The sequence below is a fragment of the Panthera pardus genome, unplaced genomic scaffold (assembly GCF_024362965.1).
Source record: "Panthera pardus isolate Hobbes unplaced genomic scaffold, ASM2436296v1 HiC_scaffold_27, whole genome shotgun sequence".
Lineage (NCBI taxonomy): Eukaryota > Metazoa > Chordata > Mammalia > Carnivora > Felidae > Panthera > Panthera pardus.
The window spans coordinates 52761929-52777121 of NW_026526843.1; positions in this window are offsets into that span (position 1 = coordinate 52761929).

A 15193-nucleotide genomic window follows, 5' to 3' on the forward strand; every position below is an offset into this window, starting at 1 on the left:
CCAAGAAGGCTCTATGCTGTCAGTGTGGAGCCCAACTCGGGGCTCAAACTCACAAAACATGAGATCATGACCTGAGCTGAAATCAAGAGTCAGAAACAAAACTGACTGAACCACCCAGATGCCCCCATAGTATAGTTTTCAATAAAACACAAAGCATGTTTATCAACATACCCAAATATCCTCAGCTTTTTTGCAACAAGAAACCAAAAGCAGGCTTAAGCGCCTGGATGGCTCAGTCATTTTAGCATCCAACTCTTAATTTTGGCTCAAGTCATGATCTTGCAGTTTGTAGGTTATAGCCCACATGGGGCTCTGTGCTGACAGTGCAGAGACAGCTTGGGATTCTCTCCCTCTCTCTCTACCCACCTCCCCTCTCAAAATAAATACGTAAACTTCAAAAACAAAAAGCCAAAAGCAGGCAATTCTCTGTTCAGTAATCAATGCTTTAGTATTCTACCATATTTGGAAAACACTTAGATACCCATTGAATTTAACTCAATATATCATTTAACTTAGCAAAATTTGAAGTTTCATGTTACTAAAAAGACTCTGAAAACTATAAATCTCCTTATTTACTCAACCTACCTTTTCTTAACAATTATATATGAAAACTTGATGAGACAATGTAACCATAATTTTAAATCATACATCTGCTGTTAGATTGCAACAGAGATAACATGAGCCTATTTGACCTTTAGTAAAGCTTGGTAGAATAAAAGTTTTATATTTAATGCTGACAACTCTAAATACATATCTATTTTAATTAAACTAGCAAATTTAAATTAGCCCTAATACTGAATATGTTATACCTGTGTCCACTAAAAGTCAGTCAGTTTGTTCTACACTGTAAATTTTACCTTTGGTTCCTACAGATAAATCTGCAATGGGCAGTTTAAGTCCCGGGAAGCCCCTGGGCCCTTTAATGTTGATTTGGGAGAAGCTTCTGTTTGAACCTCATAAGGAGGTAGCCCAACAGCTTGTGGAACTTTTTGTTCCTCAATAGTGAAGGTAGGAGAAACAGATGCCCATGGTGCCAGAGACACCAGAGATGGTATAGGAGCTGACTCTTTGAGCCATGCCATTGGTGTTGCAGGAACAGGAGACAGGGGATGGAGGCAAAGGCATTAGGGGTGCTGTGGGCAAAGCTAAAGGAATATTCAAAGTCTGGAATAACATTTTTTGTCTCCTTCTCCTGTCTCTCCCTCCTGCAAAACAGTCTTTTTCTCTGGTTGCTTTTCAACCCTTTGCACCACTTATTCAAAATATGTCCTATTGGACTTCGGGAAGAGGAGTATCCCCCAACTTCCTAGGGAAAAGTTCAAAAAGAACACAGATGAAACAATAGTATAACAGATGCTCTGAGTACTTTTGCTAGAATTTGTTCTTTCCCAAAAGTTTAGGGCTTCACCAGCTGAATCAAACAACTTCCTTGTTTCTGGTTCCTCCTCAAAAGTCAGAGCTTTGCCACTTGAACTAAACTGCTTCCTAGGCAAACTAAGAGAGTCAAATCAACACCCCTTGTTTGGAGTCAGCTGAATAAGAGGAAAGAATCCAAGAGAGCCATTCAGTGGTAATCTTTCCTCTGCGCTTAACATATACACAGGACAGACAGTGTTAAAAAATGAATAATCTTTTATTCAAAGGTTTATCACTAAAAGTAGCCCAGTAGACTAATATTATCCCTAAGGGGGTTTGAAAGCATATAGAGTTAGTATTCCCCATTTTGTACACACACACACACACACACACACACACACACAAATTGCAACAGAGATATTCCTGAATGCACACCCTGTTTTCTCATTTACTTCATGTTCATTCTTTTTTCCAACCAAAAAATTACAAATTACAAATTACAACAGCCCCTGACACAATTCAATCTATGCGAGCCTGAACAAATGGGTTGCACAAATGGTTCAAAAGAACCCAGCAGCAGGGAATCAAGGAAGAACAAGGTCCAGTGTGCACTTATTTGAAGAAATTACCTGGAAAAATTTCTCGGGCCCACTACTTCTAATTGTTTCTCTATTTCACCAAATCTGGATAAAGGCACTTGATGCCAGTTCAGGCCAAGCAAGCAAGAAAGTTCTTGAACCAAAATAGGTTTCAGCAGCTGCAAGGGACTTTCTTCCTGTCCTGTCTGGATTTGACTAGCACAAGTAGCTGGATTTAACCTATCACAGCAAGTGACTCAAGAAATAAATGGATAAGCTTTGGCATACTTCCTTGGCCAGCTGCTCCATCTCAGAGAATACTGAGGGAGCTAGACAAATTGAAAGCACAGTTTCTCGCTGACTTGCTAAAATTGTAACTGGGGCACAGGGGTGCAAGAATAACTGGCTCTGAGGTCCCAATCAGATCAGGTTTGGCCACTCACCACTGACAAAATCCAAAGGCAGAGATAGAAGTGGTGGTGAAACAAGAAAGGGATTTATTTCAGTAAGGCCCACAAAGACAGTGAACTGACATCTCCAAGATGGTCTCCAAAATGTGCTGAAAATACTTCTAAGTTTATATAAGGTAAATATAGGGCAAAAGTCAGTGGGCACATGCAGGTTGGTAGTAAAAGTCAGGTTGATCATTGTCCTGGGTCAATCCCATAGAGTCTTGCTGGCTGAGGGCAGTCCCTATTGCTTGAGGGGGTGGTTTTGGTTCCCATCACAGGATGCTTCACTGATTGAGTCTTTTGACTGAGTTGAGAGACACGTTGTAAAGAAGAATTTAGTCAATTAGAAAGTATAAACTAAGGTCAAATAGAGGTAGTTTGAGTCCTTTCAGTGTTACAGATCTGTGCAACACATATCAATCAATCTTCTAAGACCATCTTCTGAAGGGCCTAATGAACTTTTGCATATGAGGATAATCTGAGAATGAAACAAGAATAATTTATCCTTCACTCTCTGTCTCTCAGTAACAAAAGATTCACCCCATGATATATTTTTCCCCTGTACCTCCTTAAATATCATACACTCATCACTAATAAAGAAATTCTGCATAAGAAGGCAATAGATGAGTGTTGTAGACATGAGGCAAGGCATTATGAATTTGTATCCACTCAAATTTCAAAATCCATGCAGACTAGTTCTCCCAAGAGGTTGCTGTTTTAGGGGCCAAGAGAAGGCCACCCCAAGATGGACCACTTTGAAATTAATATTATTTTGAGCTAAAAGCAATCAAACCCTATCATATTCAGAAAAAAAAATAAGGTCTTTACTTCCCCTTCAATTGCCTGTTTGTACCAGTAAGATAACTATTAACAGTGATGACTCTTTTCCTAAGAAACTTATCTACATAATGTGCACCCTTTACTTTTCAAACATCCCTTTTGAACTTTCTGCTAATGGTCTTCCTCCCCTTTGTATCTTCAGACCCTACCCCTTCTTGCTAGCTCATATAAGGTGCATGCTGCCTCACTCTCTTTGGAATTTCTGTCTGGATATTCCTTGCACATATGCATGTGAAGTACTTAATTTTCTCCTGTTAATCTGCCTCATGTCAATTTGATTCTTAGTCTAGCTTAGAAGGACCTTGGACGTCGGAGGAAATTTTTTCTCCAGCACTGTGGTAGAAATAGTGGCAAAGGTTCAGAGTTAGGTGAGGCAGAGAATGTATAAGGTGATGACTGGCATTGTTAATACTTAAGGAGGACACAGTAATTGCCCTGACTGACTTCATTTTGCCTCCACCTACTTTTTCTTAATTGCTTTGTTTTATTTTCCAGCTTAACTAGAATGTTAACTCCATGCAAGGGACCTGGCAGGCAAAACATACCATAATGGGAACCAATAAAATTCTCTTAAGCAATGGCAACTACCCTGATAACAGCAAGTGACTGTGTTTTTGATCCCAAGACAATGACTGACCTTTCTGTTGCTGATCAGCTGCATACATACCCATTGAACTTTTTTTCTGTTTTCTTTATATAAACTTAGAAATATTCTCAATACCTTGGAGACACTTCTTAGGGTATTAGTGTGCCATCTTCCTGGTGTGGCCTCGCTGAAATAAATTCCTTTCTTGTTTCACACCCACTCACCTCTCTGCCTTTGGATTTTGTCAGTGGTGATTGGCCAAATCTGGCCTATTGGGACCCCAAGAGCCAGGCACTCTCATACCTTGGTCCCTGGGGACAAATTGCTGGGGGGCCAATGAGGAATTGTGTTTCCAGTTTGTCCAGCTTCCTCTAGCTTTCCAAGATGGAATTGTTGATCATGGCGATGAATCAGAACTTCTCCATTTGTTTCCTGAGCTGGTGGCTGTGATAGGTCAGAACCAGTTATTGGTGGCTAGTTGACCCAGGCAGGGATAGTGAGGACAGTTCCTTGCAGCTACCAAAACACATTTCATTTTTGGGACACACCTTTTTCACTCAACCCAGGCAGACATTGACTGCTTTAAACACATTTGGTTAAACAGAGAAACAAATTGAGGAAAAAGTGTACCCTGAAAGATTTGGTTTCTGTTAAGTTCTTCTGACAGTGCATGTCTGACCCCGTCCTTCTCTAGTTCCTCTAAATTTGTGTAGCTTATTTGTATAATTTGTAACAGGGATATTATAATTCACAATTAAAGGAACCATTAGGAGGAGATGTGTTGCAAGTAGGAAAACCAGGATACATTTTTGGATGATTTCTGTTGAAATTTGTGTAATTTGTGTGCGAGTGTTTGTGTAAAAATGGGAAGTGCTATTTCCATATCCTCTCAGAGCCCTCTAAGGAGGATATTGGTTGACTTGTCTACTTTTTGCTATGAACCTATGACTAAGAAGAAGATTGTTGTTTATTATTGTTAATATTATTTGTAATATAGCATGGCCCATGTATGTATTAGACTCAGAAGAGAGGTGAACTTTGAATGGGTCACGCAATTATTATACCATTTTGCAATTAGAATTTTTTTGTCAAAGACCCAGAAATTGGGATGAAATACCCTATGTATGGCTTTTTATGTTATTACACAATCAAGATTTCTCCAAAGAGGGAGTTAAGCTTATGGTGCAAAGGAAAAAAAACAAAAACAAAAAACCTAAGTCAAAGGAAGAACTTCTGCCAGATACTGATAAAGACGTTGAGAGGGGAGAAAGCATATTATTAACTACTTTAAATCCCAAAGCCTCTCTATTTCTAACAGGATTCCCACCTCTAGCTGTACCTCCAACACTAACTATACCCCAATGGGTACCTTCAACTGTTGATGGAGTGGCCAGGACATTAGATTGCTCATCACTGCCTCAATATGAAGGTGTGTCTAAAAGAGTATCTCCTTTTAAGACTTGTCAGGGCACCCATTTTGGTCAGGGAGACACAATTTAGTGGGGTGGGGCAATTTCTATTGAGCCAGTAACTTTCAGGAGGATTAAATGCTCAAGATCAGCCAGTTGGATACTTCTAAACTTATACTCCGTTTTCAACCTTGGATTTATTGAATGGTAAAAACTCAATCCCTTCTTCAATGATCTCATCAAATATATGGAACTCTACTACTATTGTTGCCACCCATCACTCTATTTGAGTTGATATACAAACACTACTTAATACATCTGTTATGGAAAGTTAACTGTTATGGAAAGGTTATGGAAAGTGTTAACTGTTATGGAAAGGTCTTATTTTAGAAAATGCTAATGAATAGTCTTAGATTCTTCACCAGGCTGAACCCCAGAGTACTATGGACCCTACTGAGGTGGTCTCACTAATGGAACCTAATTGGAACTCAAATGAAACCACAGACAGATTTTGACTGGATCATCATCTTAAGTGTGTCCTGGGTGGACTCAGAAATGGTGTGCCTAAGCCAAAAAATTTAAACAAAATACAGGTATTACAGCAAGGGGAAATTGAAAACCCCTCATCTTGGCTAGAGAGAATATATAAACTTGTAGAAAATTATGGGCTTAGACACACAAATGGTGTGTCATGGTCATCATGACATTTATGGGACAGAGAACCACAATATCAGGCACAAATTACAAAAGATAGAAGAAGCTGTGTGAATGAACCCCTCCTAGCTAGTACATATAACTTATAAGGTGTACAATGACCAGTAGGTTAAAAAAAAAGGCTATACAAACTACCAGCTTTGTTCAAGGTATCTAAAGCCAAGGGGGAAAAAGTGAAAGGAGACTCCCTAAAAAGTATCAATGATCATATTGTAATGAAGGAGGACTCTGGAAGAAAGATTGCCCCAAATTCTTAAACAAGAAAGACTGGCTAAACAGCAAGTTGGAACTAAAAATTCCAGAAATTGGCAATGCCTCTGAGGAAGACTGAGGAGCCTCAGGGGCTCCCATAGCCTTTTCAGCTCTGATTACCTTTCCCCACCACAGCCCCCGGAACAATTGACAGAGGGAGATAAATTGATTGACTTTTTGATACTGAGACAACACGCTCAGTCCTGATAATCCCCCTTGCAAAGAAATGCAGTCAAACTAAACCCATTATAAGGGATAAATGGAAAACCCTAAGAACAGGCTTTATTGAAGCCCCTGGAATGTTTTTTGGGTGATCTACATTTGACCCAGTTTTCTTTATGTGCCAGAATATCCCCAATCCCACTCTTAGGGGGAGACTTGTTATGCAAGCTAAATGATCAAGTGACCTTCTTTCCAGAAAAAACAGCAGATGCAAGTACAGGTCCCACCGGAACAAGCACTTCACTTCCAGATAATGCTGATCAGACAGAATTTGCCTAAGGGCGAGTCAGTGCCCACCGAGGTACTCACATTCATAGACTCAGTTTTATGGGTTAAGAGGGCACCAAAAATGCTCTATTAGTCAATATTCTTCAAAAGGAAAAAGCCCAGTTCCTGCCCTTAAAAAATACCCCTTGTGGCGAGAAGCACTTGAGGGAATCCAACCTGTGCTCCAAAATTTCCTACAATATAAACTAACCCAGCCTCACTAGTCACCTTAAAATACCCCATCTGGCCAGTAAAAATGCCTTGATCGAAGGAACACAATTTCATTCAGGATTTGCATGCTATTCATGAGATTGTCCAAAACATTCACCCTATTGTGCATAACTCCTACATCCTCTTGAACACCTTACCAGCTGAATGCAAATGGTTGTTGTTTTGGATCTAAAAGATGTTTTTGTGTGTGTGTCCCACTTGAAGAAATGTCTTATTCAGTCAATCGATCAATCAATCAATCAATAAAATCTCAATTACTTTTTGTCTTTGAATGGACTGATTCTCAGTCAAAAGCTACCCTTTAATATTATTAGACTGCACTTCCAAAAGGATTGAAAAAACTTTCCCACAATTTTGGGGGAAATATTAGCTAAAGTCTTATGGGTGCTATAGTTAACTCAAGGGGTCTTATTACAGTATATAGATGATTTGCTGATTGCCAGCCTAACCTATAAACTCCGCTTAAGAAATACTATCCAAACCCTTAAGCATTTGGCTAAATGTGGTCACAATGTATTATTTAACAAAGCACAAATCTGTAAAAAGCAAGTTGTTTATTTAGGGTTCCAGCTACATCAAGGTCAAGAGAGCTTAATGACTGATTGGAAAAAGGCCAGTTTGAGCCTCCAATTTCCTAAAACATGTAAGCAGCTATATGGATTTTTGGGAATGGCAGGCTATTGCAGAATATGAATCTCTAACTTTGGGCTCATTGATAAACCCTTATATGAGACCCTAATAGGAACAAGTCTTGAGACTCTACCATGAACAATGAAAGGCCAAATTGCGTTTGACATTCTCAAGACCTGACTTGTAACTGCCTCATCCCTAGGATTACCAAACTTAAGAAAAAAAAAATCAAACTTTATGTGCACAAGTGACAGGGAGTCAGCTTAGGAGTCCTAATTCAATTGTTGGGAGAAGATCCTCAGCCAGCAGTTTATTTTGCAAAGCAGATAGAACACATAAACAAGGAATGCATCCCCCCCTCCCACATCTCTCCAAGCAGTAACAGCTACTCAATATGCTAAAGGAATCCAAAAAGTCTGTGCTCAGGAACCTGGTCACTGTATGCGTGACACATCCAGTTGTAACTTTCCTGGAACAAAAAGGTAGATATTGGTTAACTCCTAGGAGGATGGGTAAATTATCCTCTCAGATGACCCTAATGTGACACTTCTAGCCTCCTCTAGTCTACACCCTGCCACCCTGTTGCCTGTAGATCCTGTATCTCAAAGCTTACACATGACTGTGTGGAAGATCTTGATACTGTTTTTTCCAGCCAACCACATCTAGTCAATCAGCCAATTAATCATGCAGACTAGGAACTATTCACAGGTGGAAATAGCTTCATGGACCATGGAAAACACTGTGCTGGATATGATATAGTGATTCAATGAGAAGTCATTGAGTCAAATCCTTTCCAGCAGGTACATCTGCTCTAAAAACTGAGTTAATAGGTCTCATCGAAGCCCTTGAACCTTCAGAAGAGAATAATTAATATTTACATGGGCTCAAAAGTATACATTCCTGATTGTCCATGCTCAGGGGTGATATGGAAATAAAGGGAGCTTCTTACATCTGACAACAAAGACTTGAAACCCCATTATGAAATTCACAAACTTTTAGAGCCATTCTCAAACCTGGGAAAATAGCTGTTATACACTGCATAGGGTATCCAGAAGGAATAGAGCTCAAGGCAATAATCTGACTGACCAGGCTGCCAAACAAACCACAAGCAGGATCATAACTTCAGTTTCACTAATGCCAAATAATGATTTAACTACTTTTATCCCTGAATATTCTGAGGAAGATGAATAGAAACCTCAAGACTGGCATTTTAAAGAATTATATACTTCCTTACAATGAAAAATAAATGCTCATGATATGATTTTACTGCCAAAATTAGTTGTATGTACTATAATTGTCTATATTTACCAAGACTCATGTTATGGGTGGGATGCACTGATTGAATTTGTTAAGCTGTAACTCAGAGGACCAGGATTATAATAAACAATAAGGGAGGTAAATCAGAGATGTCCCCTTTGTACCATAAATGATCCAAAAATGGAAAAACTTGCAAAACTACATGGGATTCAGTATCAGAGGTCATATTGCTTTGAAAATTGGCAGGCACACTTCACTCAAATGCCTAGGGCTGCTAGAAATATAAAATACTTGTTAGTATTTGCATATACCTTTTCCACTTGGTTTGAAGCATATCCAACTAGAACTAAGAAGACCTCAGAAGAGGCGTGGGACTTACTAAAATGTGTCATTCCTGATTTGGGTTACCTGATTTCATATAGTGATAATGGCCAGGCCTTTGTTTCATAGATAATATAATCTGTGAGTAAAGCCTTACAAATATAATGTAAACCATATGCTGCCTGGAGGCTCCAGTCAACAGGTGAGACAGAAAAAAAGAACTATACTTTAAAGAAAACCTTAGCTAAAGTATGTCAATAGACTGGTCCAACATGGGAAAAGACCCTGCCTGTTGCCCTCTGTATAAGCAGGCCCTTAGAAGCAGCCTGAAATTGAGCCCTTATGAAATTATGTATTGGAGAACTCTCAGACTTTAGTAAAGGGGTATTTCCCCTGTATCTACATGAAAATCATACAAAACAATATGTACAACAGCTTAGTAAAATTTTGACATCTATACATGAGTTTACCTTTTCCAGGAAGAAGCCATTCCCTGAGGAGCCACTGCATTTTTTTTCCAGTGAGGAGACCAGGTCCTACTAAAAACTTGAAAGAGCCAACGACCAGAAGATCAGTTAACTGAAAAATGGACAGGTCCTTATGATGTGCTGTTGACCCGGCACACTTCTCTAAAACTTGCAGGTATCAAACTATGGATTCATAACACCTATGTTAAGAAGGCACTTCCAGATGACTTTTTTCCAGACTCACAGCCTTCTGAGTGGATGGCAACTCCCGTAGAAAATCTTAAGTATTATTTACAAAACAAAAATAGTCATGAATCTTTTTACTATTACTCTATTTCTTCTACTATTTTATAATGCTGAATCATATTCACTCCAATCTATTTGCAGATTGGGCCCTTAAGGTCTCAGAAGTCCATCACCAAAGTAATAGCTGGGTATGTGGAGAAATCCCTGCTCTCCACCATCAGCATACCCCCCTGGAAAATTCAGACAGCTAATCAAACTGTACAGCAAAGTTTTTATAATTGGTACAGTAAACTGTAAAAATGAATTTTCCTTTCTTTTAACAAGAAATGTTTTCTCCCTTTCTATGAACAAAAAAAACTATTTAAGTGTGTGTAACAAAAACCGAAATAATGAAACATGTATTTGCCCTAGTGGAAGAAAAGGTAAATGACATCCCAGGTGTAGGATTTGCAATATATGATGTAATTGGGTGTCTAAATGCTTTGCAAGTCCAATTTCGTGAAGTAGCCCCCTTAAGTATTGAAAGGTTAAATAGTACTCCGAGATCCACAATGAGATGGACCCTCCTCTCCAACAAATGTGTAATTCAGCCATCACCTTGACTGATTGTATGAGGTTGGGATGGCAAAATCATTCTTTAAAAGCTGGAGCATACCCCACCCCATGAGGATGGCTGTGGACTTGTGGAAATAATGAATAGCCCTATATTCTTTATTATTGGACTGGACAGTGTACTTTAGGATACCTATATCCCCCAAGTTGAGTGGTTTCTTACTTACCAGTGATTCTTAATAATTGGGATATTGTTAAAGGTAGACAGTGGATGAAGAGCGCTACTTGCTGGTTTTATCCTTTAGCTATATTTATCCAAGGACCCATCTCTATCAATGTAGAATTATAAGAAGAGGTCCTGGCCAAACATGCAGTAGCTATGTTTCATCAAACCCAGCAAGCATTCACCTTCCTAAATGATGAAACCACAAAAATTTGAAAAGTAGTCCTCCATATCAGTAGTCCTGATATATTGACTGCAGCCAAAGGAAGGGCCTGTGTTCATTAAAATATAATGTGTCTATATTCCAAATTATTAAAAATATATAACTGAAGCCATAAAAGATTTAAACAAGCACATCTCTGCTATAGATGTCCTAGCCTTAGACCTTTTTTAGCAGTTGGCTAAGTTTGATTCTTTCTAAATGGAAGTATGGCTTATTGAGCATTGCTATACTTCTTGTCCTTTCTTTTGTTTTTTGTTTGACCTTTTGTATATGTCAAATGGGAGCCTGTGCTATTCACACTAGCTTGCAGATGTCCTTGCTATTCATCCCAAGAGGAACTCAAGAAACAAAGTTCTCCTACCCCATCGGAGTCATTCATTCCAAAATTGCTACATTGTCCCTGGTCAGCAGTAAGTAGTCACAGAAGAAATAACTGTCATCCCTTCTTCCATTGAAATAGAATGATGACTTGACAGTGGGGGTTGGAAGGAGGACCGAATCACTGTGCTGACTGATCTTCTTCCTCTTAATTGCCTTTCTCCCCTCCAGAATAATCTGTTAATTCAAACAAGGGACCTGATGGGCAAAACATCTTATTCTTGGGACAAAAACTACTCTTTCAAGCAATAACAACTGCCCTGATGCCATTAAGACCCACATGATTCACCCCAAGACAATGATCAACCAGACATTGCTGCTCAGATGTACACCCTTCGATCTTTGTTCTGTGCTTTCCTTATATAAACTCAGAAGTATTATCAACACCTTGGAGACACTTCTTGAGAAATTAGCCCACTGTCTTCCTCGTGTTGGCCTTACTGAAATAAATTCCTTTCTTGTGTCACTACTCAGCTCTCTGCCTATGGATTTTGTCAGTAGCAAGTGGTTGAACCTGGTCTGTTGGGACTCCCAGAGATGGGCATTCTTATGCCTTAGTCCCTTGTAACAATACTAAGAAATAAAAAGTCAAAAGACAAAAGGGCATTATAAGTAAAAGAAATAATGATGCCCAAGATTATTTTTGTGAATAGTAAATAGCCTGCTTTAAGTCTAGCTGGTTCCTAGTTCTATATGTAAGGAGCTTGGGAGTCACCACTCTGACCTAACAACATATAAAATGCTGAACACACTGAAATATTAAAAACTCCTCATGAATCTATAAAGTATATTAGGACACAGAGCAAGTCACTCTAAGATTGGAGAGACAGGCAAATTCAGGTAGTCATGCCTTACTGGAACAGATTCACAAGTGGAAACCTCTTCAGGAACTACTACAATGGTGGGAAAACCTGAACGGTAATTTTTGAGTTATTGGAGGCTCACTGTGAAAAAGACCAAGAGTTAAAAATCCCAGGGGGGAACAGTCATAGGGGACCCACACAATATTCTGATGTTTATCTCCAAGAACTTAAACAGGTTCCTTACAACAGTAAATATAAGAGAAAAACTCCCTCAGTCTTCTGACAGGGGGAAGAAAAAAGGACCCATTAGAAAATATGCCAAAGCACCCTTTTCTTAAAAGGGCCTGCCTCAAGGGGAACTATTTAAACAAAGCCTATACTGCTGGGGTAATATCACATTCGAACAGAACTGAGGGAAGAAAAATACTCAATTCCAGCTCACAATAGCCATCCTTTACCACCTAAGGTGTGTGTGTGTGTGTGGTGGGGGGGGGGGATGGAATGTGAGAATACTTATGAAGTTCACAGTCGAGAGACAGGCTCACTAAAAGACTGAGACCTAAATAAAGGACTATAGAATACATCCTCTTTCTCACACCTCACCATCATATTTATAAATACGTGTTTATAGAAGTTCTCTTTACCTGGTACATTATCTCCTGATCTCAAGAAAAAAAAAATTACAACGCATGCCAGGAGGTAAAGACACAATTTGAAGAAACAGATCAAGCATCAGAACCAAACATGTCAGCGATGTTCAGTGACCAGACTAGGAATTTAAAACAACTATGATTAATATACTAAGTATTTTAATGAATAAAGTACATAGTATGCAAGAATAAATAGGATATACAAGCAAAGAAATGGAAACCAAATTAAAGAACCAGAAAGAAATGCTAGAAATAAATAATACTATGAAGAAATATATATTTAGTCTTTGCCCTGCTTCTAGCACAGAGCACCTAAATGCCTTGAAATTTCCTGTGAGCCACTCTAGTAAATTAATTGAACCCAATGAGGGGTGCCATAGACTCTGGGTCTAAAGTTCTCTCTTGCTTCGCAAGAGAGCAGGACACAGGATGAAAACTGAGATATGGCTAATGTCCGGGAAAAGACAAGAGCCCCGAATAAATGGGTCCTTGCCCATATTTATTCAGATCAGAAAGCTTACAAACATCATGGGTGTGCACAAAGAGGCAAAGAAACTGGGAATATTAACTTGGGGACGTGAAGGAAAAGGGGGTTTTGAAGATATATGGTGTTTGAGGTTTGGGTCAATATAAAACAAAATCCTGGCTCCAGGCAGATGGGCAGATGGTTGTTAATGGTAGACAGAAGGCACCTGTCTGTTTATTTTAGCTAGCCTAGGGGATAAGACAGATAGGGGAAATAACTTCAGGGTTAACAAGGCACCTTTTCTTTTGTTAACCCTCTCATCTCTGGGCTGCTTCACCTGTAGCACAATGGTCAATTTACCTGTTATAGTTCAATTTGCCTGTTTGCCTAACTTGATCTTTTCCTCCTGTGAAGGCAGCTTTCTGCTATAGTACTAAATTGGGGGGGGGAGCTTCCGCCCTGAATTCCTAGTCTTGTTTATTTCTTATACCTGTGTTCTATACTAGTGCCTTTGCACCTCCCTATTCTGGGGCATTTATAAGTTTATTCCCCACAGAGGGGGTCATGGGAATCTTTGATTTACAGTGATTTTGTCAGAAGCACAAGGAACAAACTGGATTTGCTACTGGCATCTGAAATGGAGGGCAGTTGTTTAGGACTGAGCCTATAGCTTGTGTAATCTGATGCTATCTCTGGATAGGTAGTGTCAGAATTTAGTTTAATCATAGGATATCCAGCTGGTGTTGGAACATTGCTTGACTATGTGGAGAAGCACTGTCTGACACACACATTGGAATTAGTGACTGATGAGGGAAACAAAGGCAAGAAAAATGTAGTTTAAATTAAATCCCCTACAGCCTGCAGCCCACTGATAGATAACAGAGACCTGCATGTGACTCCTCAAGAAGTTTATGACTGCCTTAATGCCTTAATCTACATGTCCTTAAAAACTAAAAGCAACCTTATCTTGACAATAGCTAAATTTTCAGGTTCCTGTGACACCCTGTTTTCAGCGTCCAGAAATTCCTTGGAAACTCTATCTTTATCTCCCCTTCCTTCACAAACTTAAAAGTATATAATCAGTAGTTCATCACAATCCCAGTGCCCATGGGTCCTATCCCCATGCTTTAATAAAATCACCTCTTTACACCAAAGATGTCTCAAGAATTATTTCTTAGACATTTGCTCATGGACCCTACTCCAAATTTCATCATTTTCATGACCAACATGGAGCTTTGAAACTTTTCATCTGGACTTGGAGCCTTGGTGCATACTTGGTGAGTATTTTCTCTTTTCTTCCATTAATCTCATTTCAGGGGCTTTACAAGGAGTATAGCCTTATCGGAACACTTTCATGTTGATTGCTCAGACTGTAATCCTCTAGCCCATGTTTACTCTGTGGAGAGAAGAAAGCTTGCCTTTTGGCTGAAAGTTAGCACCTTGGCTGGAATGGTAATAATACCCAGAAATTTAATGCCCTCTCTTTATTCCTGTCCTTATACAAAGTTGTCTGTCTTAGACAAGGGACAGCCACCTGAAGGACTAGCTCGGCTACCAATCTTAAGACTCCCATGCGAGGTTTCCCTTATTGGTCTAATGTGATCCCCTCCACATCTTTGATCTAGCCACTTCTGGCTGTGGTAAATCCACTGGGAGGTAGTTGAAACCAGCACTCCATTGAATTAAAATCAAACCAGAGGCATTAATACATTATTCCAACTGTATGATATTCTAGAAAAGACAAAAACATCTAGATAATAAAAAGATCAGTGGGTTTCTGGGACTAAAAGAGTGGAAAAATGAATAGGTGGAGCACTGTAATTTTAGACAGTGATACTATTCAATATGATACTGTAATGATAGATACATGACATTATGCATTTGCCAAGACTCATAGAACTACACACTGTGGAGATGAAATTCTAATGTAAACTTTAAGTTTTTCTTTCAAAAAACAACAAATATTTATTGATCATTTATTATGTGCCATGTACTGTTCTGGATATGCGTGGCCCCCACCCCCCCACCACCCTTAAAAAAAAAACAAGATAAAGCCAGATAATGCAAATT